Source organism: Schistocerca cancellata, chromosome 11 (assembly GCF_023864275.1).
Source record: "Schistocerca cancellata isolate TAMUIC-IGC-003103 chromosome 11, iqSchCanc2.1, whole genome shotgun sequence".
In the NCBI taxonomy this organism is placed as follows: domain Eukaryota; kingdom Metazoa; phylum Arthropoda; class Insecta; order Orthoptera; family Acrididae; genus Schistocerca; species Schistocerca cancellata.
This window is the reverse complement of record NC_064636.1, coordinates 79,133,387-79,157,727: the sequence shown is the minus strand read 5'-3', so window position 1 is coordinate 79,157,727 and position 24,341 is coordinate 79,133,387. Positions and strand designations below refer to the sequence as shown.

At 46.8% G+C, this 24,341-nt stretch overlaps 1 protein-coding gene and 1 pseudogene across 1 annotated transcript in view; one reads left to right on the top strand and one right to left on the bottom strand.

The window, feature by feature from the left end:
- LOC126108225 (uncharacterized) overlaps window positions 1-24,341 on the top strand; it is a 927,355-nt gene that overhangs the window by 120,765 nt on the left and 782,249 nt on the right. The gene's annotated exons all lie outside the window — the stretch shown is intronic.
- LOC126109030 (5S ribosomal RNA) lies at window positions 7,303-7,420 on the bottom strand (annotated as a pseudogene).

The window sequence follows — 24,341 nt, the reverse complement described above, 5'->3', positions numbered from 1 at the left end:
GAAGGGAGAATCGATAGAGGTACTCAAGGTACCCTCCGCTACACACCGTCAGGTGGCTTGCGGAGGATGGATGTAGATGTAGATGTAGAAGTAGAATGATTGTCTCTTAGAAAGACGTCAATCGAATTTTTAGCTGCTTTTATAAATAGATATATTTCGCGTTTAGTTTTGGTGAATTTTATTTGTTACGGAGGGGTCAAGTGTGTTTTCGTAACCATTTACAATTTGAATGGCCTCGTGAACTAATTGTTCAAAATTATTTTAAAAAAGCATTTAGAACAATTACGGGAGTTGTTTTCTATCTACAATAGGGTCTGAAAATATATTTTTGTCAACATACGGAAGGTAGATTGAATTCACTGCCAACTATAGTTGTACGAGTAGCGTACCTATTTGTGATAAGACTCAAGTTTTCTTTGAACTGTTCAGCAACTGTTTCATCTGGGACCGGGGTCAGTAAAAGGAGCCAGCTATTAATTTATTCCCGTTGTCGAATATAACCTCTGCCCATACTAAGTCACAGCAACTATCTGCTTCAAAGTCGCTTGTGAGCTGAAACACACATTACATTATTTTTCCTTAAGCTGTGTTTCTTATTTTAGTTGTAGTACAGATCATTAGAATTACGGCTTTTCCCTCCAAAACCCCGGATGCTTTCTCTGTGACCCTGTAAATACCAGAGCTAAACAATGTAGAACAACAACGTACGTTACAGGCGTAGCATTTTGTATTACTTCATTTCCTTATTTCTAACATTTTAAAATTGTACGTCGACTTTAGATGGCATGTCAATAAATGATGTTTGTCTATTTAGTGAAAGTATTTTCAGTCATGTTTTGAACATCCTCCCGTTACAATTTATTAACTAATGTTTCGCAGCAAGGGATATCGGATTTTAGAGAGTAAATTAATACGTAGTATGTCGTTCTTCTTTTCAAACATTCCCATTCCCATTTCTTCTTTCCTTATTGTCTTTTGGGCATGCAGTTATAGTAATTAAAGTAGGCACAAATGCAGTGATGCAAAAGAAATGATTAGCGTACATTCGCATTCTTTTTACACCGTTCCTTTCTTGTTGCTCTCCTGCCGATGGACTGTTTCTATCGCAATCAGTAAGCGTGAAAGGAAGCTACTGTACAGACAGAGGAATCTATATTTATATTTGGCAGAACTAATTACATACTGACATAATCGTCGGTATTGCTCTCGTTTCCCAAAAGGTATAAATATTTCGATTTCGGAAAAGAAGTTCTGTATTTCGCCAAGATGTCGAAGAAGAAGGTCCCTTACGTGCTGGTTGTATCGAGTAAGATGTGGAGACGGCGGTTCGAAAGCGGACAGAAGAAGTACGAGGAAGGGCGTCCCTTACCTGAGGCATCGCTGCCTGGCGAAGGGGCAGGTGCGGCTAACTGGCTTATGTCCGGCGTGGCAAATGTCCGGCATTCCTTTTACCTGCCTGAGCTGTCTATCTAATCACCTACCCAGGAGTAAGGTTGGCACTACTATGCTACAGAACTACTTCCCAACTAAGATTTGGCCACGCTTTATGGAAAGGTGTGAGGAGGATTAGGAAAGTTCATGTGCAGATTCACATTCACGTACAACAAGTGCGTAATACACGACCCATATAAATAGCGTATTATGAAGCCTGACACATTTCTTTCCTGCCGGCCGGTGTGGCCGTGCGGTTCTAAGCGCGTCAGTTTGGAACCGCGTGACCGCTACGGTCGCAGGTTCGAATCCTGCCTCGGGCATGGATGTGTCTCATGTCCTTAGGTTAGTTAGGTTTAAGTAGTTCTAAGTTCTAGGGGACTGATGACCTTAGTAGTTAAGTCCCATAGTGCTCAGAGCCATTTTAGCCACATATCTTTCCACCCGTCCACATGGGTTCTGTTGCACCCGCGGCCGGCCGCGTCGTGCAATAAAATTGGCGGCGGAGCCGCCTCCGTTTGTACTAACCGGTGCGAGCGAGCAGCGAAACCTGCCGCTTATGGAGCGGAAACTACTGTACCGTTTCAGTGTTACCTATCTCTTCTGCCTTTTTTATTCTTAAGTCCTCCAAAAATCTCTTCAATTCCGATTCTAACACTGGATCCCCTGTCTCCTGTAAATCGACTCCTGTTTCTTCTTCCCTGACATCAGACATACACTCCTGGAAATGGAAAAAAGAACACATTGACACCGGTGTGTCAGACCCACCATACTTGCTCCGGACACTGCGAGAGGGCTGTACAAGCAATGATCACACGCACGGCACAGCGGACACACCAGGAACCGCGGTGTTGGCCGTCGAATAGCGCTAGCTGCGCAGCATTTGTGCACCGCCGCCGTCAGTGTCAGCCAGTTTGCCGTGGCATACGGAGCTCCATCGCAGTCTTTAACACTGGTAGCATGCCGCGACAGCGTGGACGTGAACCGTATGGGCGTATAGTGGGCATGCGGGAGGCCGGGTGGACGTACCGCCGAATTGCTGAACACGTGGGGCGTGAGGTCTCCACAGTACATCGATGTTGTCGCCAGTGGTCGGCGGAAGGTGCACGTGCCCGTCGACCTGGGACCGGACCGCAGCGACGCACGGATGCACGCCAAGACCGTAGGATCCTACGCAGTGCCGTAGGGGACCGCACCGCCACTTCCCAGCAAATTAGGGACACTGTTGCTCCTGGGGTATCGGCGAGGACCATTCGCAACCGTCTCCATGAAGCTGGGCTACGGTCCCGCACACCGTTAGGCCGTCTTCCGCTCACGCCCCAACATCGTGCAGCCCGCCTCCAGTGGTGTCGCGACAGGCGTGAATGGAGGGACGAATGGAGACGTGTCGTCTTCAGCGATGAGAGTCGCTTCTGCCTTGGTGCCAGTGATGGTCGTATGCGTGTTTGGCGCCGTGCAGGTGAGCGCCACAATCAGGACTGCATACGACCGAGGCACACAGGGCCAACACCCGGCATCATGGTGTGGGGAGCGATCTCCTACACTGGCCGTACACCACTGGTGATCGTCGAGGGGACACTGAATAGTGCACGGTACATCCAAACCGTCATCGAACCCATCGTTCTACCATTCCTAGACCGGCAAGGGAACTTGCTGTTCCAACAGGACAATGCACGTCCGCATGTATCCCGTGCCACCCAACGTGCTCTAGAAGCTGTAACTCAACTACCCTGGCCAGCAAGATCTCCGGATCTGTCCCCCATTGAGCATGTTTGGGACTGGATGAAGCGTCGTCTCACGCGGTCTGCACGTCCAGCACGAACGCTGGTCCAACTGAGGCGCCAGGTGGAAATGGCATGGCAAGCCGTTCCACAGGACTACATCCAGCATCTCTACGATCGTCTCCATGGGAGAATAGCAGCCTGCATTGCTGCGAAAGGTGTATATACACTGTACTAGTGCCGACATTGTGCATGCTCTGTTGCCTGTGTCTATGTGCCTGTGGTTCTGTCAGTGTGATCATGTGATGTATCTGACCCCAGGAATGTGTCAATAAAGTTTCCCCTTCCTGGGACAAGGAATTCGCGGTGTTCTTATTTCAATTTCCAGGAGTGTATCTTCCCCCTCATAGAGACCTTCAGTGTACTCTTCCCACCTATCCGCTTTCTCTTCTGCATTTAACAGTGGAGTTCGTGTTGCACTGTTAATGTTATCACCCTCGCTTTTTAATTTCACCGGAGATTGTTCTGACTTTCCTTATGTTAGCGTAAAGACACTACTTCTCGTCACTATAGTTCAATTCTTTTATCTTGGCGGCTCGCGCATGCCCGCCCAGAGGCGGGAGATTGCTGCGTTGCCAGTTGCAAACAACGCACGCGCCAAGAGAAGCAGCACCATGGTATAGTATAGTTCGCAAACTTAGTTTAGGGGGGTTCGCAGTTTATAAAGTAGAGCCACCACAGACGCATTAACCCTTTCGCTGCTACACAGAGGTGCTCCCCGCATTCCGCGCTGTGTTTGTCATCAGTGCACTGCTCACATGTGCTGACACATGGTGTTCCGACTGCTTTGATACACTTATCATTCTATTTCACAATAGCTATCTGGCCCAAAAATTTGATTTTTACACATCTTCTTGACTGATACCTTCCCCCCATAAATGAGTGAATTTTGTTTCGATGTTCAACGCAGTTATTGTGCAGCATTAGATGTAGTAAACCATTGCACGAAATTTTGAAGAGTTTGCAGAGGTAAAAGACCATAGCGTATACTTTCCGTATGGTCGATTTTAGTTGCCACAATGTTGAGAATGAAATGTGGACAATATACCTAAATTTCATATAGAATTTACTGTATAATGGCTCTGAGCACTATGGGACTTAACATCTGTGGTCATCAGTCCTCTAGAACTTAGAACTATTTAAACCTAACTGCCTAAACCTAACTAACCTAAGGACATCACACACATCCATGCCAGAGGCAGGATTCGAACCTGCGACCGTAGCGGTCTCGCGATTCCAAACTGTAGCGCCTAGAACCGCATGGCCACACCGGCCGACTTTACTGTATAACAATATCTCATTTAATTTAAGTACCAGGTAGGTGTCGTATGTAATACTGAGAAATTATCTGTTTTTCGCGACTGTAATAAAAGTTTTGTTTATACCAGAGTCATTTCGTCTTTTTCTAAAAAGTTCTGATTAAAACAAAATTGGCGAAGTACACAAAACTGAATTATGGACGTAATAAAACATAGAAACTGGAATGTATTGTCAGTGAGGCGCAGTGCGCAAACAATTTGTGTTTGTCACAACGGACAGCAAATAGTCTGCCAAAACATAGATCAGTTGACGAAAACATTGATTATGATGATATTGCGAAGCAGCGAAGCAAAGAATTGCGTCAGACGATCAAGTAGCTCGGCAACGTACGAGCCGAAATTCAGCTCTAAATAATACTTTTAATACTGTCGCAAAGAATATATTTCAATATGAATAGTAAAACAGCGGCTGCGGAAGAGAAGATATACAAACAAAACAGATAACATGAATATTGTATGTATGCTTTTTCATTGTTTTTAATTGCTGTGGAAAGAATTATTGGAGGACAAAATTAGAAAAACCGAAAAGTTATTATGATTATAATGAAGAGACAAAGAACTAGAAATTTCAAAAAATTACATTCAAACGAATAAAATTCATGAAGTAAGGCACTTCGATATCGTTTTTAAATAAACAAAATAGTAAGCACCGAACAATGTTTGAACTCAAAACCTTTCACTTCACAGTCCAACACCTAAACCATTACGCTATCGTAGCTCGTCATTCAAATAATCTCTGGGAGGACTTTAAGACATCGTGCACAATACCGACAAACACTGTTGGTATGTCTATGAATTATTCACATTTGGTCGAAGTACAATAGGAAATAAACAATTACCGCTGTTCTTTATTGTGAAAAAGCGGTTCGTGAGAATGATACAAACCCCTTCCTTGCTATCGCCTGATTTAGGAGGCTTATTGCTTGTTTGGTTTAATTAATCAATAGCATATGAAGCAATTGGTATAAAGAATGCTTTTTCCAAACTTTCTATACAAGAAAGTCTGCTATCAAGACATTGCTTTTGTTCAGTTACTTTATTTATGACTGAACGTTTCTAAAACTGAAGACACTCGTCCGTGCTCTGCACTGCAGTCGAGCTCTGGCAACGTCGTTCTCTGTTCATTGGCTGGCTGTGTTTTGTGACGTCAGATGCGCAGAACGAACCTAAACTAGGCCGCGGTCGTAAGTGACGCGCACTATAGTAATGATACGGAATGGGAATAGTCGGCGTTCTTCAGGAGCCAATTGATGACGACCAAGCAGACATTCACATATGGCCGCCCGCTGATTTTTGTCATTTTGACTTACAATGCTGATTTTTGTCATTTTGGCTTAGAGCGTGCGGTGACCCTACACCCGATTTTCGAAACTTTCCCATCGGAAGCATTTGTCACACAATGGTGGAATGATCACAGTTCATCGCATTTGCCATTTCTCGAATACAATCATGTGGATCATTGTGGATTAATGCGTTTAAACGATCCTCATCGGAACCCCAAGATCATCCTGAACGTCGATATTCACTAATGTCAAAATGATCCTCCTTGAAACGAGAAAACCATTTTCTTGCCGTGCTTTGCCCAATGGCATTACCCCCATACACGACACAAATGTCTCTGGCGTAAGTCCGCAGCTGTCGCCCCTATACTGAACTCAGACGAGAGAATATGTCAGAAATGTCTCGACTTCACCACTGGGCACTCCATTTTCTAGTGTGTCAGACCTCAACTGACTATATCCTAATGAGAAAACGACATGAAACTTCCCGGCAGATTAAAACTGTGTGCCAGACCGAGACTCGAACTCGAGACCTTTTCCTTTCGCGGCCAAGTGCTCTACCATCTGAGCTACCGAAGCACGACTCATGCCCGGTACTCACAGCTTTACTTCTGGCAGTATCTCGTCTCCTACCTTCCAAACTTTACAGAAGCTCACCTGCGAACCTTGCAGAACTAGAACTCCTGAAAGAAAGGATATTGCGGAGACATGGCTTAGCCACAGCCTGGGGGATGTTTCTAGAATGAAATTTTCACTCTACAGCGGAGTGTGCGCTAAGCCATTTCTCCGCAGTATCCTTTGTTTCAGGAGTGCTAGTTCTGCAAGGTTCGCAAGAGAGCTTCTGTAAAGTTTGGAGGGTAGGGGACGAGGTACTGGCAGAAGTAAATCTGTGAGGACGGGGCGTGAGTCGTGCTTGGGTAGCTCAGTTGGTAGAGCACTTGCCCGCGAAAGGCAAAGGTCCCGAGTTCGAGTCTCGGTCCGGCACACAATCTGCCAGGAAGTTTCATATCAGCGCACACTCCGCCGTAGAGCGAAAATTTCATTCTAGAGAAAATGACAGTTTGTAAAATCGAATAGAAACAGTGGACGAGAAATACAAAATGACAATCGGTAAATAAACCGATAGAAACCGGGAAAAACGCAAACGCTACGAACTTAACGAACCAACATAATACATACACATGCTCTAGAACTGACGAGGAGATATACACCATGTGGCCCAGATCTGTTAAATCTAGGGTTGCCATATCTAGCCAGGACCTCGTCGAGGCACTCTGTGACTGGGGTATAGCACTCCGTCTTCAGGCCACGAGTGGCCATCGGGACCATCCGACCGCCGTGTCATCCTCAGTTGAGGATGCGGAAAGGAGGGGCGTGTGGTCAGCACACCGCTGTCCCGGTCGTGATGATCGTTTTCTTGGACCAGAGCCGCTACTATTCGGTCGAGTAGCTCCTCAATTGGCATCACGAGGCTGAGTGCACCCCGAAACATGGCAACAGCGCATGGCGGCCTGGATGGTCACCCATCCAAGTGCCAGCCACGCCCGACAGCGCTTAACTTGGGTGATCTCACGGGAACCGGTGTATCCACTGCGGCAAGGCCATTGCCTGACGGGGGTATAGAGATCAAGTAAAAAATTTATTTAGCTTAAGGTTTTTGACATGGCTGTCATCCAGTTGTACAATGCAAAATTTTGAAAAACACAGTCCTCAGACGCGAACACAATTAATTTGTAATCTAGGTTTCGGTGTCACAAGGGACACCTTCTTCGGACAAATTAATTGTGTTCGCGACTGAGGTCTGTGTTTTTCAAAATTTTGTATTATAAAACAGTCGCTGATTGACAGCCATGTTAAAAACCTTAAGATTTTTGCCTGCCCAGGTATCTAAGGCTGTATCTAAATACACTCCTGGAAATTGAAATAAGAACACCGTGAATTCATTGTCCCAGGAAGGGGAAACTTTATTGACACATTCCTGGGGTCAGATACATCACATGATCACACTGACAGAACCACAGGCACATGGACACAGGCAACAGAGCATGCACAATGTCGGCACTAGTACAGTGTATATCCACCTTTCGCAGCAATGCAGGCTGCTATTCTCCCATGGAGACGATCGTAGAGATGCTGGATGTAGTCCTGTGGAACGGCTTGCCATGCCATTTCCACCTGGCGCCTCAGTTGGACCAGCGTTCGTGCTGGACGTGCAGACCGCGTGAGACGACGCTTCATCCAGTCCCAAACATGCTCAATGGGGGACAGATCCGGAGATCTTGCTGGCCAGGGTAGTTGACTTACACCTTCTAGAGCACGTTGGGTGGCACGGGATACATGCGGACGTGCATTGTCCTGTTGGAACAGCAAGTTCCCTTGCCGGTCTGGGAATGGTAGAACGATGGGTTCGATGACGGTTTGGATGTACCGTGCACTATTCAGTGTCCCCTCGACGATCACCAGTGGTGTACGGCCAGTGTAGGAGATCGCTCCCCACACCATGATGCCGGGTGTTGGCCCTGTGTGCCTCGGTCGTATGCAGTCCTGATTGTGGCGCTCACCTGCACGGCGCCAAACACGCATACGACCATCATTGGCACCGAGGCAGAAGCGACTCTCATCGCTGAAGACGACACGTCTCCATTCGTCCCTCCATTCACGCCTGTCGCGACACCACTGGAGGCGGGCTGCACGGTGTTGGGGCGTGAGCGGAAGACGGCCTAACGGTGTGCGGGACCGTAGCCCAGCTTCATGGAGACGGTTGCGAATGGTCCTCGCCGATACCCCAGGAGCAACAGTGTCCCTAATTTGCTGGGAAGTGGCGGTGCGGTCCCCTACGGCACTGCGTAGGATCCTACGGTCTTGGCGTGCATCCGTGCGTCGCTGCGGTCCGGTCCCAGGTCGACGGGCACGTGCACCTTCCGCCGACCACTGGCGACAACATCGATGTACTGTGGAGACCTCACGCCCCACATGTTGAGCAATTCGGCGGTACGTCCACCCGGCCTCCCGCATGCCCACTATATGCCCTCGCTCAAAGTCCGTCAACTGCACATACGGTTCACGTCCACGCTGTCGCGGCATGCTACCAGTGTTAAGACTGCGATGGAGCTCCGTATGCCACGGCAAACTGGCTGACACTGACGGCGGCGGTGCACAAATGCTGCGCAGCTAGCGCCATTCGACGGCCAACACCGCGGTTCCTGGTGTGTCCGCTGTGCCGTGCGTGTGATCATTGCTTGTACAGCCCTCTCGCAGTGTCCGGAGCAAGTATGGTGGGTCTGACACACCGGTGTCAATGTGTTCTTTTTTCCATTTCCAGGAGTGTATATGCACAAAACCAAAAATCGTACACGGAGCAAATATCGATACACATCGCTGCTGCTACAAGTAGAAGGAAGAAGAACCATCTACATCTACATCTACATGTACATCTACATCCATACTCCACGAGGCACCTGACGGTGTGTGGCGGAGGGTACCCTGAGTACCTCCATCGGTTCTCCCTTCTATTCCAGTCTCGTCTTGTTCGTGGAAAGAAGGATTGTCGGTATGGCTCTATGTGGGCCCTAATCTCTCTGATTTTATCCTCGTGGTCTCTTCGCGAGATATACGTAGGAGGGAGCAATATACTGCTTGACTCCTCGGTGAAGGTATGTTCTCGAAACTTCGACAAAAGCCCGTACCGAGCTACTGAGCGTCTCTCCTGCAGAGTCTTCCACTGGAGTTTATCTGTCATCTCCGCAACGCTTTCGCCATTACTAAATGATCCTGTAACGAAGCGCGCTGCTCTCCGTTGGATCTTCTCTACCTCTTCTATCAACCCTATCTAGTACTGATCCCACACTGCTGAGCAGTATTCAAGCAGTGGGCGAACAAGCGTACTATAACCTACTTCCTTTGTTTTCGGATTGCATTTCCTTGGGATTCTTCCAATGAATCTGTCTGGCATCTGCTTTACCGACCATCAACTTTATATGATCATTCCATTTTAAATCACTCCTAATGCGTACTCCCCGATAATTTATGGAATTAACTGCTGCCAGGTGCTGACCTGCTATATTGTAGCTAAATAATAAGGGATCTTTCTTTCTATGTATTCGCAGCGGAAGACTTCTCTCCATTGAGAATGACATGCTGCCCTCTCTTATCTAGGAACTCTTCGATCCAATCACACAATTGGTCTGATACTCCATATGCTCTTACTTTGTTCATTAAACGATTGTGGGGAACTGTATCGAGCGCCTTGCGGCAGTCAAGAAAGACTGCATCTACCTGGAAACCCGTGTCTATGGCCCTCTGAGTCTCGTGGACGAATAGCGCGAGCTGTGTTTCACACGACCGTCTTTTTCGAAACCCATGCTGATTCCTACAGAGTAGATTTCTAGTCTGCAGAAAAGTCCTTATACTCTAACATAATACGTGTTCCAAAATTCTACAACTGATCGACGTTAGAGATATAGGTGTATAGTTCTGCACATCTGTTCGACGTCCCTTCTTGAAAACGGGGATGACCTGTGCCCTTTTCCAATTCTTTGGAACGCTACGCTCTTCTAGAGACCTACGGTACACCGCTGCAAGAAGGGGGGCAAGTTCCTTCGCGTACTCTGTGTAAAATGGAACTGATATCCCATCAGGTCCAGCGGCCTTTCCTCTTTTGAGCGATTTTAATTGTTTCTCTATCTCTCTGTCGTCTATTTCGATATCTACCATTTTGTCATCTGTGCGACAATCTAGAGAAGGAACTACAGTGCAGTCTTACTCTGTGAAACAGGTTCTGTGAACCAAGACATAACTGCAACAAGGGAGGGAAACCAAAGACAGATACACAGCGAAGTTCACGAAAACGCATAGTTGGGAGTGATCACGGCTCAGGTGTACGAAGGCACTACAAAAAGAACTGTCAGAAAACGACTAGAAGAGCACGAGGGAAATTGCAGAAGACGGGACTGATGGACCAGCTGTCCCAGAACACGCTTTGGAGCCAGGAGACAGCCACATTAAGCGAGAAGTGCTGCCACTAGCGGCAGAGTTCACAAACAGCTCTCGTCCGATGCAACCCACTGCCCAGCACGAAACTAACATTCCCCTGATAGGAATTTTCTGTGAACCGATCTACACTGCTAAACGCCTAGAATGCACATTGTTCCGGTTGCAGGTCCCTATCTAACAACTTCCAGGGCCAAGAAAAATTAAAATGATGCATAATCTGCTCACTAAGAGGTATAATCTTACGCTAAAAGCTCAACACAATTAGTCAAGCATTAAAGCTGTATATGTGATGAGACAGACTATATCACGGACGCGAATTACCTAGACTATATTCATGCAGTATTTTAAAATGAAGACACTTGGCGATTTCCAAGAAATTAACACATGATTTCAAACCTTTTTTCAATCTCTTTCTCGCTGACACCCCTGCAGCCGGCCGGAGTGGCCGTGCGGTTCTAGGTGCTACAGTCTGGAGCCGTGTGACCGCTACGGTCGCAGGTTCGAATCCTGCCTTGGGCATGGATGTGTGTGATGTCCTTAGGTTAGTTATGTTTAAGAAGTTCTAAGGGACTGATGACCACAGCAGTTAAGTTCCATAGTGCTCAGAACCATTTGAACACCCGTGCAAAACAGTGAGAGCAACTTGTATCACTTACTCTGATTTCGTTCTTCATGCTCTCAAAGTTTGGCATCAAGCATGGCCTTTTAATTATTGCCTGTCTCCTAGTGGTTCTTTTCCCTACACAGTTTGAGACAGATGTCCACTGAGTGTACCTGAAAAATTATATCATTGCACGACTCACAGGTCAGGAAATATGACACGATAAGCATTGAGATGCTTGAAATGGAGAGCAAATTAGCAGCTCTACACTCATGCAGTGGATGGTAATGAGAACGCTTAACGGTTTCTGATAAACTTCAAACACAGTTTCAAACATATTCTACACTTTTTCATTAGTCTTTGTGTTAATAAAACAAAACTAATATAAGCAACATAATTATGGCTTTGCGTTTTAAAGCATAAAGGTTTTACGTGCTTGACGTCAAATACGAGTGGGTGCTGAGAAGTAATGCCTCCGAATTTTTTGTGTACCCTCTTAAAGCTTTTAAAGTAAAACGAACTTAATTAACATTCTACATCTTTATTTCTCGTGTCTATCACTTGAGCCTTGTCCCTCAGTTACGCAGGGTCGGCCGTGGTTAATCGGATTTGGCAAGGTTAGGATGAAGGGGTGGGCGGATGTCCTTCCTAGCGCCACCCCGTACCCCACGGGATGGAATTAGTGTACCCCAGCTGTCTGCATCTAGTGTAATCCATGGAATAGTGTGAATGTGTTCAGATGTCTGCAAGCCTTGGAACTGAGGCGGAACGTGGGGACGAGCCCAGTATTCACGTAGCGGGATGTGGAAAACCGCCTAAAACCCACATCCAGGCAGGCCAGCACACCGGCCCTCGACGTTAATCCGCCGGGCGGATTCGATCCGCTGCCGGCGCGCCTACCCGAGCCCAGGAAGCAGCGCATTAGCGCTCTCGGCTAACCTCGATGGTCTTTATGTCTCATGTCACGTTTATTTCTAAACGTAGCCACCCTCACTTTGTTGATACCATTACTGCAGAAAGTTTGACTTTGTAGACAGACCTCACCTCTGCTTGCACAGCTTCAGCACTATCAAAGTGAAGTCCTCGAACATGTTCTTTAAGTTGGGCAAATAGGTGTAAATCGGGTGAGTGCGTCTTCAACTTTTGTAGTCCTGTCAGCCTCAGTTGCGTCTAATATTACCATATGTTGGTAATTTTTGCTTTTGGACCATCTTAGTTACAACCCAATGAAACAATTTTCGTGCCATACGCGTTTCGCTTTTACACTCCTGGAAATTGAAATAAGAACACCGTGAATTCATTGTCCCAGGAAGGGGAAACTTTGACACATTCCTGGGGTCAGATACATCACATGATAACACTGACAGACCCACAGGCACATAGACACAGGCAACAGAGCATGCACAGTGTCGGCACTAGTACAGTGCATATCCACCTTTCGCAGCAATGCAGGCTGCTATTCTCCCATGGAGACGATCGCAGAGATGCTGGATGTAGTCCTGTGGAACGGCTTGCCATGCCATTTCCACCTGGCGCCTCAGTTGGACCAGCGTTCGTGCTGGACGTGCAGACCGCGTGAGACGACGCTTCATCCAGTCCCAAACATGCTCAATGGGGGACAGATCCGGAGATCTTGCTGGCCAGGGTAGTTGACTTACACCTTCTAGAGCACGTTGGGTGGCACGGGATACATGCGGACGTGCATTGCCCTGTTGGAACAGCAAGTTCCCTTGCCGGTCTAGGAATGGTAGAACGATGGGCTCGATGACGGTTTGGATGTACCGTGCACTATTCAGTGTCCCCTCGACGATCACCAGTGGTGTACGGCCAGTGTAGGAGATCGCTCCCCACACCATGATGCCGGGTGTTGGCCCTGTGTGCCTCGGTCGTATGCAGTCCTGATTGTGGCGCTCACGTGCACGGCGCCAAACACGCATACGACCATCATTGGCACCAAGGCAGAAGCGACTCTCATCGCTGAAGACGACACGTCTCCATTCGTCCCTCCATTCACGCCCGTCGCGACACCACTGGAGGCGGGCTGCACGATGTTGGGGCGTGAGCGGAAGACGGCCTAACGGTGTGCGGGACCGTAGCCCAGCTTCATGGAGACGGTTGCGAATGGTCCTCGCCGATACCCCAGGAGCAACAGTGTCCCTAATTTGCTGGGAAGTGGCGGTGCGGTCCCCTACGGCACTGCGTAGGATCCTACGGTCTTGGCGTGCATCCGTGCGTCGCTGCGGTCCGGTGCTAGGTCGACGGGCACGTGCATCTTCCGCCGACCACTGGCGACAACATCGATGTACTGTGGAGCTCTCACGCCCCACGTGTTGAGCAATTCGGCGGTACGTCCACCCGGCCTCCCGCATGCCCACTATACGCCCTCGCTCAAAGTCCGTCAACTGCACATACGGTTCACGTCCACGCTGTCGCGGCATGCTACCAGTGTTAAAGACTGCGATGGAGCTCCGTATGCCACGGCAAACTGGCTGACACTGACGGCGGCGGTGCACAAATGCTGCGCAGCTAGCGCCATTCGACGGCCAACACCACGGTTCCTGGTGTGTCCGCTGTGCCGTGCGTGTGATCATTGCTTGTACAGCCCTCTCGCAGTGTCCGGAGCAAGTATGGTGGGTCTGACACACCGGTGTCAATGTGTTCTTTTTTCCATTTCCAGGAGTGTATTTTCTGCAAGGCACATTCAGTGGTCTGGAATATGTACATACTTTTACTGTTTAGTTTACGTATTGCGACGATATATACATATACGTTATGAACAGTTCCGGTGATTGGCATTTCTGCAGTGTAGCAGTATTCTAATGCTACTTACAAGTTCTGTGGACGATTTTGTACATGTTGTGGTTCGTTCCATTTTTGGCGCCGTTCTTCTTCTTATAATTGCAATTTGGGTGTTTGTTTCCCACACTTCACAAAAATAGGAACACAACATTTGTTTTGGTGCTATGTTTTGGTTTGTCTTGTTGACTGTTGTATGTTATTGCCAACGATCAGATGTTATTACCATCTTTCGAGTGTTGTTTGAGACATCTATGATCTGTTTTTACATGTGTGTGTGTGTGTGTGTGTGTGTGTGTGTGTGTGTGTGTGTGTCTATGTGAAATGCAATTTGTTCTGGTATGCTCGAATCAAATTTAAGCCAAAGCAACAACCAAGAGGGATAAATTCCAGGGATCATAATATAAACTTGAATGCCGAAGTTGTGAGGCAATATACATAGACATCACATGGAGGAATTTTAGAACACAGTACAAAGAACACATCAGGTGTTGGAAGTATGAAACAAACCATTCAACATCTGCAGAGCAATTAAAACACCATAACCACTATCGTACAAACATGAACAAAGAAATGGAAATAGTGAGAATAAACAAATACCTTATACAAATGCAGGGAAACTTCCACATTCAGGAAGCCTTTGCTGAGAACAAACATTTGATAAATGACAAAACACACGTTAGTGCAGACTCCCTATTACACTTAATGAACTCGCATTCGGGAGGACGACGGTTCAATCCCGCGTCCGGCCATCCTGATTTAGGTTTTCCGTGATTTCCCTAAATCACTCCAGGCAAATGCCGGGATGGTTACTTTGCTAGGGCACGGCCGACTTCCTTCCCTAATCCGATGAGACCGATGACCACGCTGTCTGGTCTCCTTCCCCAAACCAACCAACCAACCAACACTTAATGAAAGAAGTGATAAGATAAAAATCATCCCTCTTGTGCATGCAGCCATATTAAAACAAAAACATATCTTTCTCTCTCTCTCTCTCTCTCTCTCTCTCTCTCTCTCTCTCTCTCTCTTCCCACATTCTGGTCTCTGACACACACACACACACACACACACACACACACACACACACATACACAAACAGAGATCTCAAAAATTATACTCGAAAGTTGGCACTAACACCCGATCTTTGACAGCAACTTCGGCAAGACAAACCAAAACACAGCATCAAAACAAGTGTTCGGTTTCTAGTGCTGTGAAGTTTGGAAAACAAAAACCCAAATGGTAATTATAAGAAGAAGAACAGCGCCAAAAATGGAATAAAAACACAACATGTAGAACATCATACGTAGAGCCCGAAAGTAGAATTTAAAGTTTTAGTACGCCACATAAAAGCCAACCACCAGAACTGTTTATAACCTATATAAACATGGTCCCAAAGTGTAAAGTAAATAGTAAAAATGTGTATATATTCCTGGCCACTGAAGATGTGTTGCAGAGAATAAAGGTGAAGTGCGTATGTGTTTCACTCAGTTGAGTTAGACGGTCCAAAAGCAAAAATTATCAATATGCTGGATGCGTCCAAGTCGGGACTGTATGCGGGATGGCCGACGACAGTGAATCCCAGGCGCTGGGTTGTTGCAGATGTCGCAGCAAAAGTGTGTGGTCCGGCACTGGCACGTGAAGTAGAGGGTGCTCCACGTGTGAACCAACTCTTCGAATTGGCGCTTTCACTTTTCTCAGGGTCTCACACTGTTGTTCTTGTTGTGGTCTTCAGTCCTGAGACTGGTTTGATGCAGCTCTCCATGCTACTCTATCCTGTGCAAGCTTCTTCATCTCCCAGTACCTACTGCAACCTACATCCTTCTGAATCTGCTTAGTGTATTCATCTCTTGGTCTCCCTCTACGATTTTTACCCTCCACACTGCCCTCCAATGCTAAATTTGTGATCCCTTGATGCCTCAAAACATGTCCTACCAACCGATCCCTTCTTCTAGTCAAGTTGTGCCACAAACTTCTCTTCTCCCCAATCCTATTCAATACCTCCTCATTAGTTACGTGATCTACCCATCTTATCTTCAGCATTCTTCTGTAGCACCACATTTCGAAAGCTTCTGTTCTCTTCTTGTCCAAACTAGTTATCGTCCATGTTTCACTTCCATACATGGCTACACTCCATACAAATACTTTCAGAAACGACTTCCTGACACGTAAATCTATACTCGATGTTAACAAATTCCTCTTCTTGAGAAACGCTTTCCTTGCCATTGCCAGTCTACATTTTATATCCTCTCTACTTCGACCATCATCGGTTATTTTACTCCCTAAATAGCAAAACTCCTTTACTACTTCAAGTGTCTCATTTCCTAATCTAATTCCCTCAGCATCACTCGACTTAATTCGACTACATTCCATTATCCTTGTTTTGCTTTTGTTGATGTTCATCTTATATCCTCCTTTCAAGACACTGTCCATTCCGTTCAACTGCTCTTCCAAGTCCTTTGCTGTCTCTGACAGAATTACGATGTCATCGGCGAACCTCAAAGTTTTTACTTCTTCTCCATGAATTTTAATACCTACTCCGAATTTTTCTTTTGTTTCCTTTACTGCTTGCTCAATATACAGATTGAATAACATCGGGGAGAGGCTACAACCCTGTCTTACTCCTTTCCCACTCCTTACTCCTTACTCCTTTCTCACACTACTTTGCAGATATCGTAGCTTAGACGTGGGACTTAGGCAAAGCAGGAAAACGTGTGGATGGGGTCTAATCAGTTACCGTTGGTTGCTCAGAAAACAAATCCACTTCATTTTAAAAAAATAACTCTCAACAATCATTTCAAAAGATTTAACTACACTGACAGCTGAAGGCCTTACTACGAAAGAATTGCAAATTGTCAGCTGAAGGCCACAGGCAATGTTACACACAATGAATGGGTGAAGGCCTGATTAAGAAAGAACTGCAAATTATTGGTCGGCTGAAAGCCACAAGAAATTTCAGAACACACAACGGCTGAAGGCCTGAATTACAAGTGAAGAAGGGGGTTACACACTAAAACATTAGGGTAAATTTTTAAACAATTATGACGACTTCACCAAGTAAGACCAAGTGGTCCACAGACAGTGCTCCCTGGATCGGCCTGAGGAAGGTGACTACAGCTGTGTAAGAGGTGAGACAGGCAGCCAAGAGTAATGCTCACCTAGCTGGATGGCACTTCAAAATAGAGACAGTTTAGACGCCAGTCAATCCTCTTACCAAATCCACCCTATGTGTCATAACTACGAGGGCTATCCACAAAATACATTACGTTTAGGAATTGAAAATAAATAAAGTATTGGAATTTTTTCTATTATATACAGATGAAAGCCAACACTTAAATACTACTTTTCTACATAGTTGCCATTTAAATTAAGGCACTTATCGTAGCGATGGAAGAGCTCGGACCTTCCTTCGTCGTAAAATTCGGCCGCCTGCGCCTTCAACCACGTGGTTACCTCCTCTTGAAGCTGTGCGTCGTCATCAAAACCCTGCAAAGCCGACCACTTCTTTTCATTGCTGGGAATAAGTGGAAGTCTCTCGGTGCCAGGTCGGGACTGTACGGCGGATGAGGAAACGACTCCCACTTAAAAAATTCGAGAACTTCACGAGTGGCATTTGCCGTGTGGGCCCGGGCGTTGTCGTGAATCAGCAAGATCTTTGAGCCCAACTTTCCCCTTCGCTTGCTTTGTATTGCTCTTCTGAAGTTGTGCAGAGTTTCGTAATACCTTTGAGATTTCCAGGAAATCCACAAAAATCACACCTTTTCTGTCCCAAAAGCAGAGGTAGCCACGTGGTTGAAGGCGCAGGCGGCCGAATTTTACGACGAAGGAATTTCCGAGCTCGTCCATCGCTACGATAAGTGCCTTAGGGGGCTCCGGAAAGGCTCAAAATCATGAAAAGTTCAATTTTTACTTTTTTGCGTTTTCTGAATCTGCAGACTATTACCTTTTAATAGATATATAATTTATTCAATTCCGAGGACTACAACTATTTTTAAATTTTTTTAAAAATGTGTTCTACATGAGCGTGACCCACTGTGGCGCTGTTAAACTGCTGTCAAATGGTGTTATTATTAACGTCCGTGTTCATCAGGCACATTTTAGTGATGTGAGATGCAATAATGGAGGTGATAAAACCTATTTTCAGAGACTTAGCAGCACCTGAACTGTTGAAAAAGTGTATTCACGGAAAAACCTCAAAACCCCAATGAAAGTGTAAATAGTGTTATATGGTCGAGAATCCCCAAGACTGTATTTGTTGGAATAGAAACACTTCACTTTGGTGTGTATGATGCTGTTGCGACTTTCAATGATGGCAACATTGTAAGGTGCAAGGTATTTAGAAATATGGGAATGAAGATAGGTTCTAACACGGTACGAGCGATGCTTGCTTTAGACAAGGAACGCCTTCGGGCTGCAGACAGGGCTGTAAAGAATCTAGAAATACAAGCAAGAGTAAACAGGAGGAGGAACAAGAGGAAGCTGGAGGAGAAGTTTGCAGAGGATGAAGATAATCCATCCTATGGACCTGGAATGCACTAAAAAGTTAATCTAATGTTTGTCGCTCGATTCCCAAAACTTTTATTTTCTCATACTAATTACATGTTTTCTAAGGATCTTCCAAACATATTTGTTTCAAACTTTCAGTAAATGTTACACAGTACCTTCTGCATAATTTAACACAACCTTTTTCCAAAAAACTGTATATTTTTGAATATATAAATAAAATATTGCAAAAAAATGTTGTGAATTTTCATTACAATTGAAAAAAAATCATCTTTAATAACTGAACTAAAATTTTGTAAAATCCCTGTGTTAAGTTGTAGCCCATATTCCAATAAATAATCTGTAAAAAGTTCAACTTCCTACCTCAAATACTTTGTGAGGAAAGATGTAATTTATAAGCGTTATTTTAACATTTCAAGTATATGACGTTCCGGACCCCTTGATTTAAATGGCAACTATGTAGGAAGGTAGTATTTAAGTGTGGCTTTCATCTGTATATAAAAAAATTCCAATACTTTATTTATTTTTAATTCCAAAACGTAATGTACTTTGTGGATAGCGCTCGTAACACAACGGTGGAATAATCTGAGCGAGGCCGAAGTGACAGACACCTCCGGTGTTTAAAACATCGAAAGGCGGAAGGAACGACTACAACCAAGATAGACTAAAGAAACCACAGTCCACACCACAGTCAAGGAGCGTGTCGAACTACACGTCCTGCCGGACAGCATCGGAAAGACGAGGAAAAGGACGCTGCCGCAAAAATACGCTAACCTCCAGGCCAGGTAACTGGGGTGTTACCGGCCACAAGGCAGAAAATACCGCTGGCTGAACTTCACTAATAAGAACAATACTAAATCCAAACTAACATCGAGGAGTAGAAGGCAGCTAACAAGGGAACCTCCCCATCGCACCCCCCTCAGATTTAGTTATAAGTTGGCACAGTGGATAGGCCTTGAAAAACTGAACACAGATCAGTCGAGAAAACAGGAAGAAGTTGTGTGGAACTATTAAAAAATATAAGCAAAATATACAAACTGAGTAGTCCATGCGCAAGATATGCAACAGCAAGGAGCGTGTGAGCCTAGGAGCGCCGTGGTCCCGTGGTTAGCGTGAGCGGCTGCGGAACGAGAGGTCCCTAGTTCAAGTCTTCCCTCGAGTAAAAAGTTTAATTTTTTATTTTCAGACAATTATTATCTGTCCGTCCGTTATGTTTTCATCACTTTTTTGAGAGTGATTATCACATCCAGAAGAAAACCTAAATCGGGCAAAGTAGAAGAATCTTTTTACCCATTCGCCAAGTGTACAAGTTAGGTGGGTCAACAACATATTCCTGTCATGTGACGCAGATGCCGTCACCAGTGTCGTATAGATTATATCAGACGTGTTTTCCTGTGGAGGAATCGGTTGACCTATGACCTTGCGATCAAATGTTTTCGCTTCCCATTGGAGAGGCACGTCCTTTCGTCTACTAATCGCACGGTTTTGCGGTGCGGTCGCAAAACACAGACACTAAACTTATTACAGTGAATAGAGACGTCAATGAACGAATGGACAGATGATAACTTTGCGAAGATAAAAAAAGTAAACTTTTCACTCGAGGGAGGACTTGAACCGAGGACCTCTCGTTCCGCAGTCACTCACGCTAACCACGGGACCACGGCGCTCCTTAGCTCACCTTGTCCTTGATGTTGCCTATCTTGCACATGGACTACTCAGTTTGTATATTTTGCTTATTTTTTTCATAGATCCACACAACTTCTTGCTGTTTTCTCGATCTATCTGTGTTCAGTTTTTCAAGGCCTATCCACTATGCAAACTTATAACTAAATCTGAGGGGGGTGCGATGGGGAGGTTCCCTTGTAAGAGCTTCCTCTAACCTGACAGACTCCACTTGTTGCGGTTGGTATCACTGACCCTGGGAGCAGCAACACGCAAACAGCAGCGAGATCTCAAACAGTGGAGGTCTCACTACTGGATACGGTTCACTGAACTTCAAACGTCCTGGGTTCGGTCATCGGCTACAGCCCCTCGATCCGACAGTGCCCGCACACCGCCAGCAGTCCCGGGCCGCCCCCGCGCTGCAGACCTCCTCGCTGCTCCGTCCGAAGCCCAACCGCCTGACACACACGACGACCCGGAAATACAAGCAGCCCCGTCAAAGATAGTACCACAGTACTGGCTATCGGTAACCGCTGCTGCTGCCACTCGCAGACAAACAATACTAGCAAAGTCAGTGGCGCCTTTAACACAAGAAGGAAACGAGACGCCTCAACAAGACGCCAAGTACGAACGGAAAGAACGCGAGCCGCACACGGCTCAGAGTGTGTATTCAAATACAGAAATATGTAAACAGTCACAATACAGGGTTATTACAAATGATTGAAGCGATTTCACAGCTCTACAATAACTTCATTATTTGAGATATTTTCACAATGCTTTGCACACACATACAAAAACTCAAAAAGTTTTTTTAGGCATTCACAAATGTTCGGTATGTGCCCCTTTAGTGATTCGGCTGACATCAAGCCGATAATCAAGTTCCTCCCACACTCGGCGCAGCACGTCCCCATCAATGAGTTCGAAAGCATCGTTGATGCGAGCTCGCAGTTCTGGCACGTTTCTCGGTAGAGGAGGTTTAAACACTGAATCTTTCACATAACCCCACAGGAAGAAATCGCATGGGGTTAAGTCGGGAGAGCGTGGAGAACGTGACACGAATTGCTGATCGTGATCTCCACCACGACCGATCCATCGGTTTTCCAATCTCCTGTTTAAGAAATGCCGAACATCCTGATGGAAGTGCGATGGAGCACCATCCTGTCGAAAGATGAAGTCGGCGCTGTCGGTCTCCAGTTCTGGCATTAGCCAATTTTCCGCGGGCTACGCGTGAAACTTGCCCGCACGCGTTCAACCGTTTCTTCGCTCACTGCAGGTCGACCCGTCGATTTCCCCTTACAGAGGCATCCAGAAGCTTTAAACTGCGCACACCATCGCAGAATGGAGTTAGCAGTTGGTGGATCTTTGTCGAACTTCGTCCTGAAGTGTCGTTGCACTGTTATGACTGACTGATGTGAGTGCATTTCCAGCACGACATACGCTTTCTCGGCTCCTGTCGCCATTTTGTCTCACTGCGCTCTCGAGCGCTCTGACGGCAGAAACCTGAAGTGCGGCTTCAGCCGAACAAAACTTTATGAGTTTTTCTACGTATCTGTAGTGTGTCGTGACCATATGTCAATGAATGGAGGTACAGTGAATTTATGAAATCGCTTCAATCATTTGTAATAGCCCTGTACATTGCTGCAGTCTGGAACGCCTGTATAAGACAAAGAGTCTGGCGTAGTTGTTAGGCCGGTTGCTGCTGCTAGCCGGCCGGTGTGGCCGAGAGGTTCTAGGCACTTCAGTCTCGAACCGCGCTGCTGCTACGGTCGCACGTTCGAATCCTGCCTCGGGCATGGATGTGTGTGCTGTCCTTAGGTTAGTTAGGTTTAAGTAGTTCTAAGTTCTAGGGGACTCATGACCTCAGATGTTGAGTCCCATAGTGCTCAGAACCATTTGAACTCAACCTGAGAGACTCCACTTTTTGCGGTGGATTTCACCGACCCTGGGAGCAGCAACACGCAAACAGCGAGATCTCAAACTGTGGAGGTTTCACTTCTGGATAAGGTTCACTCAACTTCAAACGTCCTGCATTCGGTTGTCGGCTACAGCCCTTCGATCCGACAGTGGCTCCACGCTGCCAGCGGTCCCTGTCTGCCTTCGCGCTGTGGACCTCCTCACTGCTCCGTCCGAAGCCCAACTACCCATACCAGAACGCAGACAGCATTTAACTATCTGCACATCAAAAACCACACAAGATGCAGAGAATTCTGCAAAGGCAATTCCACAATGTCTCAAACAGTACTAAAACCAATCACTGTGAAACAACACGGACGAATTATAAAGCCGTCGGCACACGGACCTTGCTGTCGCACGTTAACGTTGAGCGTGGTTGAGTTCAACGTGCTGCTGAACGCTCAGGAACGTTGGGTCTTGTGCACACGGTACGTGGGCCCCAACGTGGTACACGCGATCGCAACGCACTCCAGCGGCAGTTGAGGGACGTTACCAGTTCGTAAACCACACTGTTTACTCAACGGGCGAGCGTAAAATTCCCACGTTAGCTGTATTAAAACGCTCAGTTCCTCCGTCGTCCACGAAAAGGAAAGTAGCATGTCCAATCAATAAGGACTCAGGATTATCAAAGTTCCACTACAAACAGTGCGGTACAAATTTGGAATACTTCTCCGCATAAGATAAACATTATTTCATCATTCCCACATTTTAGTAAAACCTCAAGGTCAGTCTTACTTGATCACTGTTCCTACCCAGTATTAGAATCTTTGCAACATGTGAATTACGAAGCGTAAAAGAAGAAGCAGCAAAATATACACTCCTGGAAATTGAAATAAGAACACCGTGAATTCATTGTCCCAGGAAGGGGAAACTTTATTGACACATTCCTGGGGTCAGAAACATCACATGATCACACTGACAGAACCACAGGCACATAGACACAGGCAACAGAGCATGCACAATGTCGGCACTAGTACAGTGTATATCCACCTTTCGCAGCAATGCAGGCTGCTATTCTCCCATGGAGACGATCGTAGAGATGCTGGATGTAGTCCTGTGGAACGGCTTGCCATGCCATTTCCACCTGGCGCCTTAGTTGGACCAGCGTTCGTGCTGGACGTGCAGACCGCGTGAGACGACGCTTCATCCAGTCCCAAACATGCTCAATGGGGGACAGATCCGGAGATCTTGCTGGCCAGGGTAGTTGACTTACACCTTCTAGAGCACGTTGGGTGGCACGGGATACATGCGGACGTGCATTGTCCTGTTGGAACAGCAAGTTCCCTTGCCGGTCTAGGAATGGTAGAACGATGGGTTCGATGACGGTTTGGATGTACCGTGCACTATTCAGTGTCCCCTCGACGATCACCAGTGGTGTACGGCCAGTGTAGGAGATCGCTCCCCACACCATGATGCCGGGTGTTGGCCCTGTGTGCCTCGGTCGTATGCAGTCCTGATTGTGGCGCTCACCTGCACGGCGCCAAACACGCATACGACCATCATTGGCACCGAGGCAGAAGCGACTCTCATCGCTGAAGACGACACGTCTCCATTCGTCCCTCCATTCACGCCTGTCGCGACACCACTGGAGGCGGGCTGCACGATGTTGGGGCGTGAGCGGAAGACGGCCTAACGGTGTGCGGGACCGTAGCCCAGCTTCATGGAGACGGTTGCGAATGGTCCTCGCCGATACCCCAGGAGCAACAGTGTCCCTAATTTGCTGGGAAGTGGCGGTGCGGTCCCCTACGGCACTGCGTAGGATCCTACGGTCTTGGCGTGCATCCGTGCGTCGCTGCGCTGCGGTCCGGTCCCAGGTCGACGGGCACGTGCACCTTCCGCCGACCACTGGCGACAACATCGATGTACTGCGGAGACCTCACGCCCCACGTGTTGAGCAATTCGGCGGTACGTCCACCCGGCCTCCCGCATGCCCACTATACGCCCTCGCTCAAAGTCCGTCAACTGCACTTACGGTTCACGTCCACGCTGTCGCGGCATGCTACCAGTGTTAAAGACTGCGATGGAG